The sequence below is a fragment of the Bos indicus genome, chromosome 5 (genome assembly GCF_029378745.1).
Source record: "Bos indicus isolate NIAB-ARS_2022 breed Sahiwal x Tharparkar chromosome 5, NIAB-ARS_B.indTharparkar_mat_pri_1.0, whole genome shotgun sequence".
In the NCBI taxonomy this organism is placed as follows: domain Eukaryota; kingdom Metazoa; phylum Chordata; class Mammalia; order Artiodactyla; family Bovidae; genus Bos; species Bos indicus.
In genome coordinates this window covers 48,607,576-48,617,620 of record NC_091764.1, presented here as the reverse complement: position 1 = coordinate 48,617,620, position 10,045 = coordinate 48,607,576, and positions in this window count along the sequence as shown.

Here is a 10,045-nt window from a genome sequence, read left to right as displayed (position 1 = left end):
TGAAAATTTTAATATTCCATTCACCTAGGAGCTAGAACCTGATTCAAAAATAACCAGTTTTCAAAAAAAAAGAATTCACAGGGTTAAAACTATGGAAAGATTAATCACTGATGACTCATGAAGCAACTCAGAATCTTGAAGTGCCTCATTTCAAAACTTATTGTAAATCAAAAATTACAGTTATTTGAGTTCCCTGTAAAGGTCATGAAAGCTGTGTTATTTATACTCATGTATTTTCCTGTAATCTTTCCACCTCTTACGGGCATATAGAAAATAAGAGTTTAAAACTTATCCTCTGCAGTTGGAAAGTAGACACGAAAATTACTCTGGTTGCTTAAATCAGGGCAAGATCTATGGAAGACCTGTCTTAGAATCATTTGGGATGCTTGTTAGAAATGCAGATTTCTGAATCCCTCACCAGACCTGAATCACTGTATGTAGGAGAGCTCTCAGGATAGTAACAAGTTCTCCAGGTATTCTCATATTTAAGTTTGAGATCCATTGCCACATGACTTCTGGATCTGAGATATCAACCTTGAGAGCACAAAAATAATTCCTCCCATAAATGTTGATACAGGGGAAAAGTGACATTAAAATGGGTGTGCTACTTCCCACAGAGTATAATAAGAACAGGAAATAATATGTTCTGCCATCAGATGAAAGGAATTTTAGAGGCAAAGTTGAAAATAGTTAAGAGCTATTTCATTCTTTGTTATACTAATAACATCATTGCTTACATAATGTATAGATTTTTCAATGTATTTTTCCTTATTGATGTTAAGTGACATGAAATTAGCTGAGCCTCATTTGATTCCTTTGGAAAATGTTTTTGTTCATGTTTTGCTTTTACTTTAAACACTCAGATGTATCTTTAGGAGTTCTTTCCACTAAATATCTTGAGTTTTCAGAGCTATGGTTGTGATACATGTTTTTATTAATGCTAGCCATTTTTACTTGTAATCCCAGTTGTAATTGTTACCAGTGGGAACTGAATAAAATGGTTTTTATCCAGTGGTTAAGTATCTGCCTTGCAATGCAGGGAACATAGGTGCAGTCTCTGGGGAACTAAGACCCCACATGCTACAAAGCAACTAAGCCCACACACCGCAACTCCTGAGCCTGGCTCCAGAGCTTCAAGGCCCAACTAGATAGTCCCTGTGCCCACTGCAGTGAAGGACACTGCAAACGCAACCAAGATGAGGCAGCAATATATCCATACACACACACACACACACACAACATACGTATAATGGTTTTTGCTACTGCTAAGTCGCTTCAGTCGTGTCCAACTCTGTGCGACCCCATAGACGGCAGTCCACCAGGCTCCTCTGTCCCTGGGATTCTCCGGGCAAGAATACTGGAGTGTGTTGCCATTTCCTTCTCCAGTGCATGCATGCATGCATGCTAAGTTGCTTCAGTCATGTCCAACTCTGTGCGACCCCATAGATGGCAGCCCACCAGGCTCCCCTGTCCCTGGGATTCTCCAGACAAGAACACTGGAGTGGGTTGCCATTTCCTTCTCCAATGCATGAAAGTGAAAAGTGAAAGTGAAGTCACTCAGTCGTGTCCGACTCCTAGTGACCCCACAGACTGCAGCCCACCAGGCTCCTCCGTCCATGGGATTTTCCAGGCAAGAGTACTGGAGTGGGTTGCCATTGCCTTAGAAGGAACTACATTTTTTTCTTTTTCTTTTTACACAACTGTGTAAAAGTTAAGTGGCTAATAGTTTTCATTTGGTCAATTTGTTTTCTTTGTGAGAGTTGAACACACATAATTCTTCCTTAATCATCCCCCAACTTCCCCTTCTAAACCTTGCGTTTGCTCCCCCAGCCCCCCACCCCCCACTGCTGCTGTGCTGTGTTCAGTTGTGTCCCACTCTTTGCAACCCTATGGACCCACCAGGCTCCTCTGTCCATGGGATATCCAGGCAAGAATACTGGATTGGGTTGCCATTTCCTACTCCAGGGGATTGTCCCGACCCAGGGATTGAACCCACGTCTCCTGCATTGGCAGGCAGATTCTTTTACCACTGAGCAACCTGGAAAGGCTGCTTTTTGTTTTTTCTATAGGAGTTGAATGTACATGAATTCTTCCTTAACTGTCTCCAATCTTCCCCTTCAAACCTCAAACTCCTCCTCCCAGGCCCAGTTTAAAAAGAATCAGTCAACAGCATTTACTGAGCATTCATCACACCATGGGGGATCACAAAAGAAGAATCTAGGCTCCTTTTCTAAGTTCTCTATCACTGATAAGAGTTCAGTCGATATCCAAATCCTGCCTCTCTTACTCCCAAATTTGCAAGACTCACTTTTGCTCAGGGGCAGTCATGGACCAGTCATGAGGTTTGGCCTTATTCGCCTCCACCTGTCTTCTCCAAAACGCTCTCCAGAGGTATGGGCTGTGGGCTTTTTGTGGTCTCCAGTTTCACGGGGAGCCGTTCTTGGGTACTGTTGATCATCAGTTGTGAATCCTAGTCTGCCCCATATCTGCAAAAGTGGATTGAAACCAGACCTCTTTCTCCTTGCTATCATGACTTTTCAGCCTCCACAGAGTGAGACACTAGGACCTAGTAAAGATAATTTCAGGACAAAATTACAAAGTAGGAGAGAGAAGGGTTAAACTTCGGCAGCTCTGTTTTGGATTTTCACCTGCATTACCCAGGAGAGAAAACCTTAGAGGTCTTAAGCTTTTAGATGGAGAAAGTCACCTTGAATGCTCCTGGCTTTGGGTTTGTAACACCACTTCAAATAGATTTCCTGCTTTGAATCTTTCAACTGTTCCTACTTTTACTTGAAAGGGACCTTGTTGTCTAAACTTCTTCCTTCCCACTCATACCACACACTGTCCAGTCAAGACAGACCAGGGATTTGGGCTGCATAGGGAAAAACTCCCTGGCCCAGTCTCACGTGCACATGGGTGTGTGTGTGTGTTTCTCATGTGCACATGGGTGTGTGTGTGTGTGTGTGTGTGTGTGTGTGTGTGTGTGTGTAGGAGATGATGGATGGACTGTGGGTTCAGGAAATGATGGATGGACTGTCGGTTCTCCAATTCACGTTTCTTATTCAATGTTCTCTCCAGGGCAACTGTAAGCCTGTGGCTGTTTCGCTGATTAGCCCATACCTTAAACACACACACATGTGCATACACATTCACATAGATTGTACTGCATAGTACAAAACTCATATATTGAGAATAGAGTATAGCCACAATATTAGTAACTTTCCTGTCTGGAAAACAAATAGGTCTGTAACGAACCGTTTCATATATTTCTTGATCTCTTTAGGATCTGTAGAGCAGCTGGAACTAGCTCTATATGACTCTCTTCATTTCATAGTGGTCACGCTGCCCAAGTTTTTGTTGTTGTTTCAGAATATGCCTCAGAAACATGGGGATTAGGGTAGCAATAAGTTCACCAGTTTCTAAGATTGCCAGACATAGCAAATAAAAATAAAGGATGCATAGTTAAAATGGAATTTCAGATAAACCATGAATAATGTTTTAGTGTAAGTATGTGCCATGCAATATTTAGGATATACTAAACAATTATTTGGTGTTTATCTAGAATTCAAAAATCTGGGCATCCTGTGTTTTTTTATCTGGCAGTTCTTTTCTTATCATATCTCCTTGTTCATCTCTCGTCTCACAGCTACCGTCTTAGACTAGGGGCTCTCATTACCTCAAGCTTGGGTTTCTGCATCTGCCTGGGTTGCCTTCCCAACACTGCTCTCCTCTACTGATCTATCCCATAGCCTGCTACACACTAAAAGTTTTTTAGATGCTACTTTCATTAGGTTTCTCTTCCACATAAGAAATCACAATGACTCCTGTTTCTTTCCAAAGTGATTTTCTAAAAGAAATGATAATAAAAAGAAATAGACTCACAGAGAATGAACTTATGTTTGCCAGGGAGAAGGATGAGGAAAAGGGATAGTTAGGGAGTTTTGGATGGACTTGTATCCACTGCTATATTTAAAATGGATAACCAACAAGGACCTACTGTAGAGCACGTGGAGCTCTGCCCAGTGGTATGTGGCAGCCTGGATGAAGGGGAGTTGGGGTTGGGGGAGAATGGAAACATGTATATATATGACTGAATCCCTTTGCTGTTCACCTGAAAGTATCACAACAATTGTTAATTGGCTAAACTCCAATAAAAAGTAAAAAGATTTTTTTAAAAAACCCTGATTTTCAGTCAGTGTACAATTAATCGCATACCAAAATATGTGGGTTTGTGGGTATATGCATTTTCCTTAGAGGATCTTTTATTTTTTCAATTGGGATCTGAATGTGGTATATTCAGGCTAGGTAGAGAACTGTGGCTTATACAAAGAAGCAAAAGTGGATAAATTTAGAAAAATGCACCTTGCCTCAGTCATGACTTTTGCTTTAGACATCAGCATGTTAAAATCTCCCTTGTTAAATCATTCGACTTCCACCAGCATTTTGCAGAATAGGCAGAGCAGGGATTACTTCATTTTAAAGATAAAGTAACCAAATCCCAGAGATGTGAACTGTAAAGTCCTGCACAACTGTCATGTGGCACAGCCAGGGTTTGAGGAGAAATCTGCCAACTGCAAGTTTGTTTCTCTTTCCACTTTTAGATCACCAGCTTTAAAAATGGCTTCCCAGATGGTTCAATGGGTAAAGAATCCACCTGCAATGCAGGAGGCACAGGGTTCGAAGCCCTGGGACAGGAGGATCCCCTGGAGGAGGAAAATGGCAACCCACTCCAGCATTCTTGGCTGGAAAAGCCCATGGACAGAGGACTCTGATGGGCTACAGTCCAAAGGGTCGCAGAATCGTACATGACTGAGTGACTAAGTAGAGTAGTACAGCTTTAAAAACTATAAAAACATTTGTACAATATTTTAAACAACACTTTTAAAGCCACTTTGTATATTGTTGAGCCTCACAAAACTTCCTCTCCGTCTCTAAAGAGATGTCGTTATTCCCCGAGCTGTGTGGTAGGCTTATCATTTAGCTGTCCTTCACACGTCACAAAGATGGGGGGTTTGGCCATTTGGCCTACAGCACTAACTTTTCAGTGTGGTCACAGCAGTACTTGTATTCCAGAGCTGCGATTCCTCAGAAATCTAGAGACTATTTTTTAGGGTAGGTTTCAGAGTCGATTTATAAGTCACAAAATAAAATCATTTTTAAGATTTTATGTTTGCTGCGGCTGCTGCTGCTAAGTCGCTTCAGTTTACTCAAGCATAAAAAGGATATAAGTTTATATGGTGATTCATCTATTTTGGTTCTAAATTTTTGTCCTTTTCCACAAATAATATATTCTAAGCATATAAATTGAAGAAAGAGAAAAAAAAAAGAAAAGCTTCTGTTGCCTCCTAGGTCTCTTTATGGTATTTATTTTTCTGCTACCTCTTTAGCAGCCTCACTTACTTTTTTCTTTTCTCTCTTTTGGCCAGGAGTGCAGCTTGTGGGATCATAGTTCCCTGACCAGGAATCGAACCCATGCCCCCCTAAATAGGGAGGTTGGAGTCTTAACCACTGGACCTCCAGGGATGTCCCAAGCCTCACCTTCTTAGTGGTTCTGCTGGCTTAAAAAAAAAATCAGTCTGGGGACTTGTCATGATCTCTCATGGTTGTTCTCTATGCTACCTGCAGCCCAGACATTCTCCTATAAATGCAATTTTCATATTTACTGCTCTAGATGAACATAGTCTTCTGTGTCTAACAGGCATTTCCAACTTAACATGCCCAAAACCGAGCTAATATACCACCCCACCACCTCCTTCTAGGTCATCCATAGTTTAGGAAATGGTAATTCCACAACGCTCAGCCAAAAATGGAAAAAAGTATAGAGGCATTCTCAACTGCTCTTTCTTTCACAATCTACACTCGGTCTGTCAGCAAATCTTGTGGCCCCCTCTATCCAGATTTCTCCAAGACCAGATCACTCTTCACCACTTCCACTGCTTCCTCCCTACTCCCAAATCACCATCACCTCTTGCCTGGATTATTATCAGGACCCTCCTAACTGCTCCCCTTTCTGTCTCTGCACTCCTTAACAGGACAGCCAAAGGACGTCAGATCATTTCAAAACTCAAAACCCTACAGTAGCTTCCCTTCTCACTCACAATAAAAGCCAAAGTCCTTGCAAGGACTCAAAAGATCCTACATAGTTCCCTCTCAGGCCATGTTTTCTAACTTTCCCCCTACACTCCTTGGCAGCCTTTTCTCCTGGATGGTCCTCCTATGAGGCAGGCCTGACTCTGCTGTGGACATGGCCTTCGCACATGCCATTTCCCCTCTCCCAGACACCACACACACGGCTTCCTTTTTCTTCCATGTCTTTAATGTTACAATGCCAACACTTTCAGCAACCTTTCCTGCCTTATTTCTCTTATTGGCAGTTTATCACTAGCATACTAAATATTTTACTGGTTTATCTTGTTTATTGTCTATCCAGCATATAAAAAGCATTCAATAAACGTTTGTTGAATGAATGAATGAGTGCAAAGATGATTTTCCTGTGTTGAAGCTATTTTTAAAAATGTATTATATTTTTTGATGGCAATTCTAAAACTGGTTTTCACAAAACAGTTTGAGGAATCCTGTGTAGCCTTCTAATCTTATTGAGAAAGTTAAAAATATATTTGAAAACATAGTTATTATTAGTAACCTTGGGTATGAATATAAAATGTAAATTTGAAGAAAATATGTGTTGACAGGATTACTAAATCTGAACAGACTTCCTTAAGAGGTGATTATGGATACAAATGTAGGACTCTCAGCTGGGAAGAGAAACTATGAGTCATTTCAGAGGAAATCATATTAGATAAGGCTTAAAGGCAGAGTGGCTTTGTGGTAACTGAAAGTTAGTGAGCAACTACAGAAGTTAATAACATTAGTACTACATTGATATTTATTAAGGGTTTACCATTTGCTAGCATGAGGCTAAGGGCTAAACATCATGTGGTAGGTATCTTTATTTTTCCATTACACAGAGAAAAAAGAATATCAAGGCTTAGAGTAATTAAGTAACTTACCCACTGTCCCAGAAGCTTTAATGGCAAAGGTAAAACTACTGCAGAAAACCCTGGAATGTAGCACCGTTTTGGAGGGCAAAATACCATTTCTCAGGAAGCCCAACATAGCCAGGGTTTCCTCTACCTTCTGTTGGAGCCACTTTGGATGAACAACACATCAAAGTGCTGGTTAGGGGTAAGTTGTGTGGAAAACACCACACCTTTGAACACTGGACACACACCCATGGGGTGAGGTGCCTTGGATATCAGAAGCACTCAGGAACAGGCTGAGTGAAAAAGCAGGAGCAAGTCTCCTGTCAGAATCTTCCTGTACCAACTAAAAAGTTTGTCCCTCTCTTCCGGCCTCCTTATTCTGTGTGTGTAGTTGACTTTGCATATGCTGCTTTATGTGATACAATCTTGCCAAAAGCCAAGACGCTTTGCTCGTCTAGAGAGGATTGCTTAATTCTCTACAATATTGAAAGTCTTGTTGTTAAATATTTATTACTTGTTGTAGCGTATCCACAGCCAAAGCTGATAGATTCGGGCAGCACATTAATCATGGGAATGCATTCTTCAGATCTCTTCAGAATTAATCAGAGAAAGGGATGGCCTCAATGGGAACAATTTACAAATACCGTTTCAGATGCAGGCAAACCATTTTACCAAGAGAAGAAGGAAAATACCCACTTTAACTCAGTCTTCTGTCTAAGAGTTCTTGTCGTTTTAGTGCCTTTGATGACTGGGGGCTGGGAGGGTGTCGTGGAAGTGGGAATCCTTCCTCAGAATCTAAGAAAATGTTTGGTGTCTCCCTTAGCCAGTCGGCATTGAGTCTGTGTCCTTCACATTGCTGAGAAGAGTTCTCAACTCTTTTCCCACTGCAACATCTTGAGGCATGGGGGCATACTTCCATGTAAAACTTCTCAGCAAGGCTGAGAGTGACAGCATTCTACTTTGCAAGATAAGAAAGCAGAATTTTGCGAGTTTGGATTGAGTGAAGTTTCTTCTGGGGAGTCTGTTACACCCTCCTATGAAGTAATTTCCTTACTTTCCAATTGATCGTTAGTGGTTTAGAACAACTGTTGCTGTTCAGTCTAAGTTGTATCCAACTCTGCGACCCCATGGACTGCAGTAGGCCATGCTTCCCTGTCCATCACTATCTTCCGGAGTTTGCTCAAATTCATGTCCATTGAGTCAGTGATGTCATCCAACCATCTCATCCTCTGTCAGCCCCTTCTCCTCCTGCCCTCAATTTTTCCCAGCATCAAGGTCTTTTCTAATGAGTCAGTTCTTCCCATCAGGTGGCCAAAGTGCTGGAGCTTCAGCTTCAGCATCAGTCCTTTCAATAAATATTCAGGATTGATTTCCTTTAGGATGGGCTGGTTTCCTCTCCTCAGTGTCCAAGGGACTCTCAAGAGTCTTCTCCAGCACCACAGTTTGAAAGCTTCAATTCTTCAGCATTCAGCCTTTCTTTATGGTCCAACTCTCACATCTGTACGTGATTACTGGAAAAACCATAACTTTGACTATATGGATAATATACTTGATAAATAATATATTTGATAAATGCTCATTGAATTGAGCTAACTAGGTTTCTCACCCTGCCTGGGACTTTTGAATAATATTAGGTTGAATGTGTCCATTTTCTGTTTGCGTCTACCCAAGATGTTCTTTTGGGTATATGATGTGGGGGCTGTCTCAAAGCTTTGCAGAATGGCTGAGGGCATTTCATTAAAGAGGTGAGAACAGTACGTCAGAGAGATTGTAGCTTGAATGCCTGCCGTGCTTACAGACTCCTTTTCAAGAGGCTGCCCCAGATTCAACCCCCTAAAAAGGCAGCAACACAGTCTGCTTCCTTCTTCCTTTTGGCCATGTTGGGTCTCAGCTGTGGTGCTTGGGCTTTTCTCTAGTTATGTCATGTGGGCTCAAGAGCCCACAGGCTTAGTTGCCCCTCAGCATGTGGGATCTTAGTTCCCTGACCGAGGACTAAACCTGCACTCCCTGTATTGGAAGGTGGATTCTTAACCATGGATCACCAGGGAAGTCGCCAGTCTGTTCTTTCAGAACAGGTGACCATGCCATGTCCCCTCTGAGCCTTCCATCTTAGCGACAGCTGAAGAAGTAGGAGGGGCACCTGGCTCAGAGGTACTTAGTGGCTTATGAGATAACCTCATACAAGAGCTTTCCCCAAGAGAGACAGTAGTGATAGAATCAAACTCTCCCCTCCAGGGCATTTGATTATGAGCTCTAGAGAACTGGCAGCTGGTAGTGGGCTTCCCTGGTGACTCAGATGGTAAAGAATCTGCCGGCAACGTGGGAGACCTGGGTTCAGTCGCTGGGTTGGGAAGATCCCCTGGAGAAGGGAATGGCAACCCACTCCAATATTCTTGCCTGGAGAATGCCATGGACAGAGGAGCCTGGCCAGCTACAATCCATGGGGTGGCAGAGAGTTGGACACGACTGAGCAACTAACAGTGGGAGCAGGAGCAGAAGGATCTGTGATTGTATAACTTGAATTTTGCTGTGTTTGGAAGACATTAACAAGGAGTTGGGGAGTGGCGAGATGGGCTGGCTCATGCGGGCGAAGAGCTGGTTGAGCACATCTCTTCTCAGCTTTGACTCCAGAGACTCAGATTGCTGGGAGTATTGACATCCACATAAATTGGCTTTTGCACAATTCAGGCTTCCTTCCTCCAGATCTGGTTGTTAAATATTTACTAGCACACCACTGGGGTGCGTGAGGCACCCCTGTAATATATACATAATAAATAGAGGAAGCAGTTACCTCCTCTGAGAGTTTTGTCTTAAAAGTGATGCCGAAAGCTCAGCTTCTCTGTACATAGTGTGGAATCAAATCTCGAAAACAGAGTTTGGGGAGAGGGTTACAAAGAGTATCTAGAGTGCACAGTGGTAAAGAATCTGCCTGCGGTGTAGGAGACACATGCAGGAGATGCACGTTTGAGCCCTGGGTCGGGAAAATCTGGAGAAGGAAAGGGCAACCCACCCCAGTACTCTTGTCTGGAAAATCCAATGGACAGAGGAGCCTGGTGGGCTAC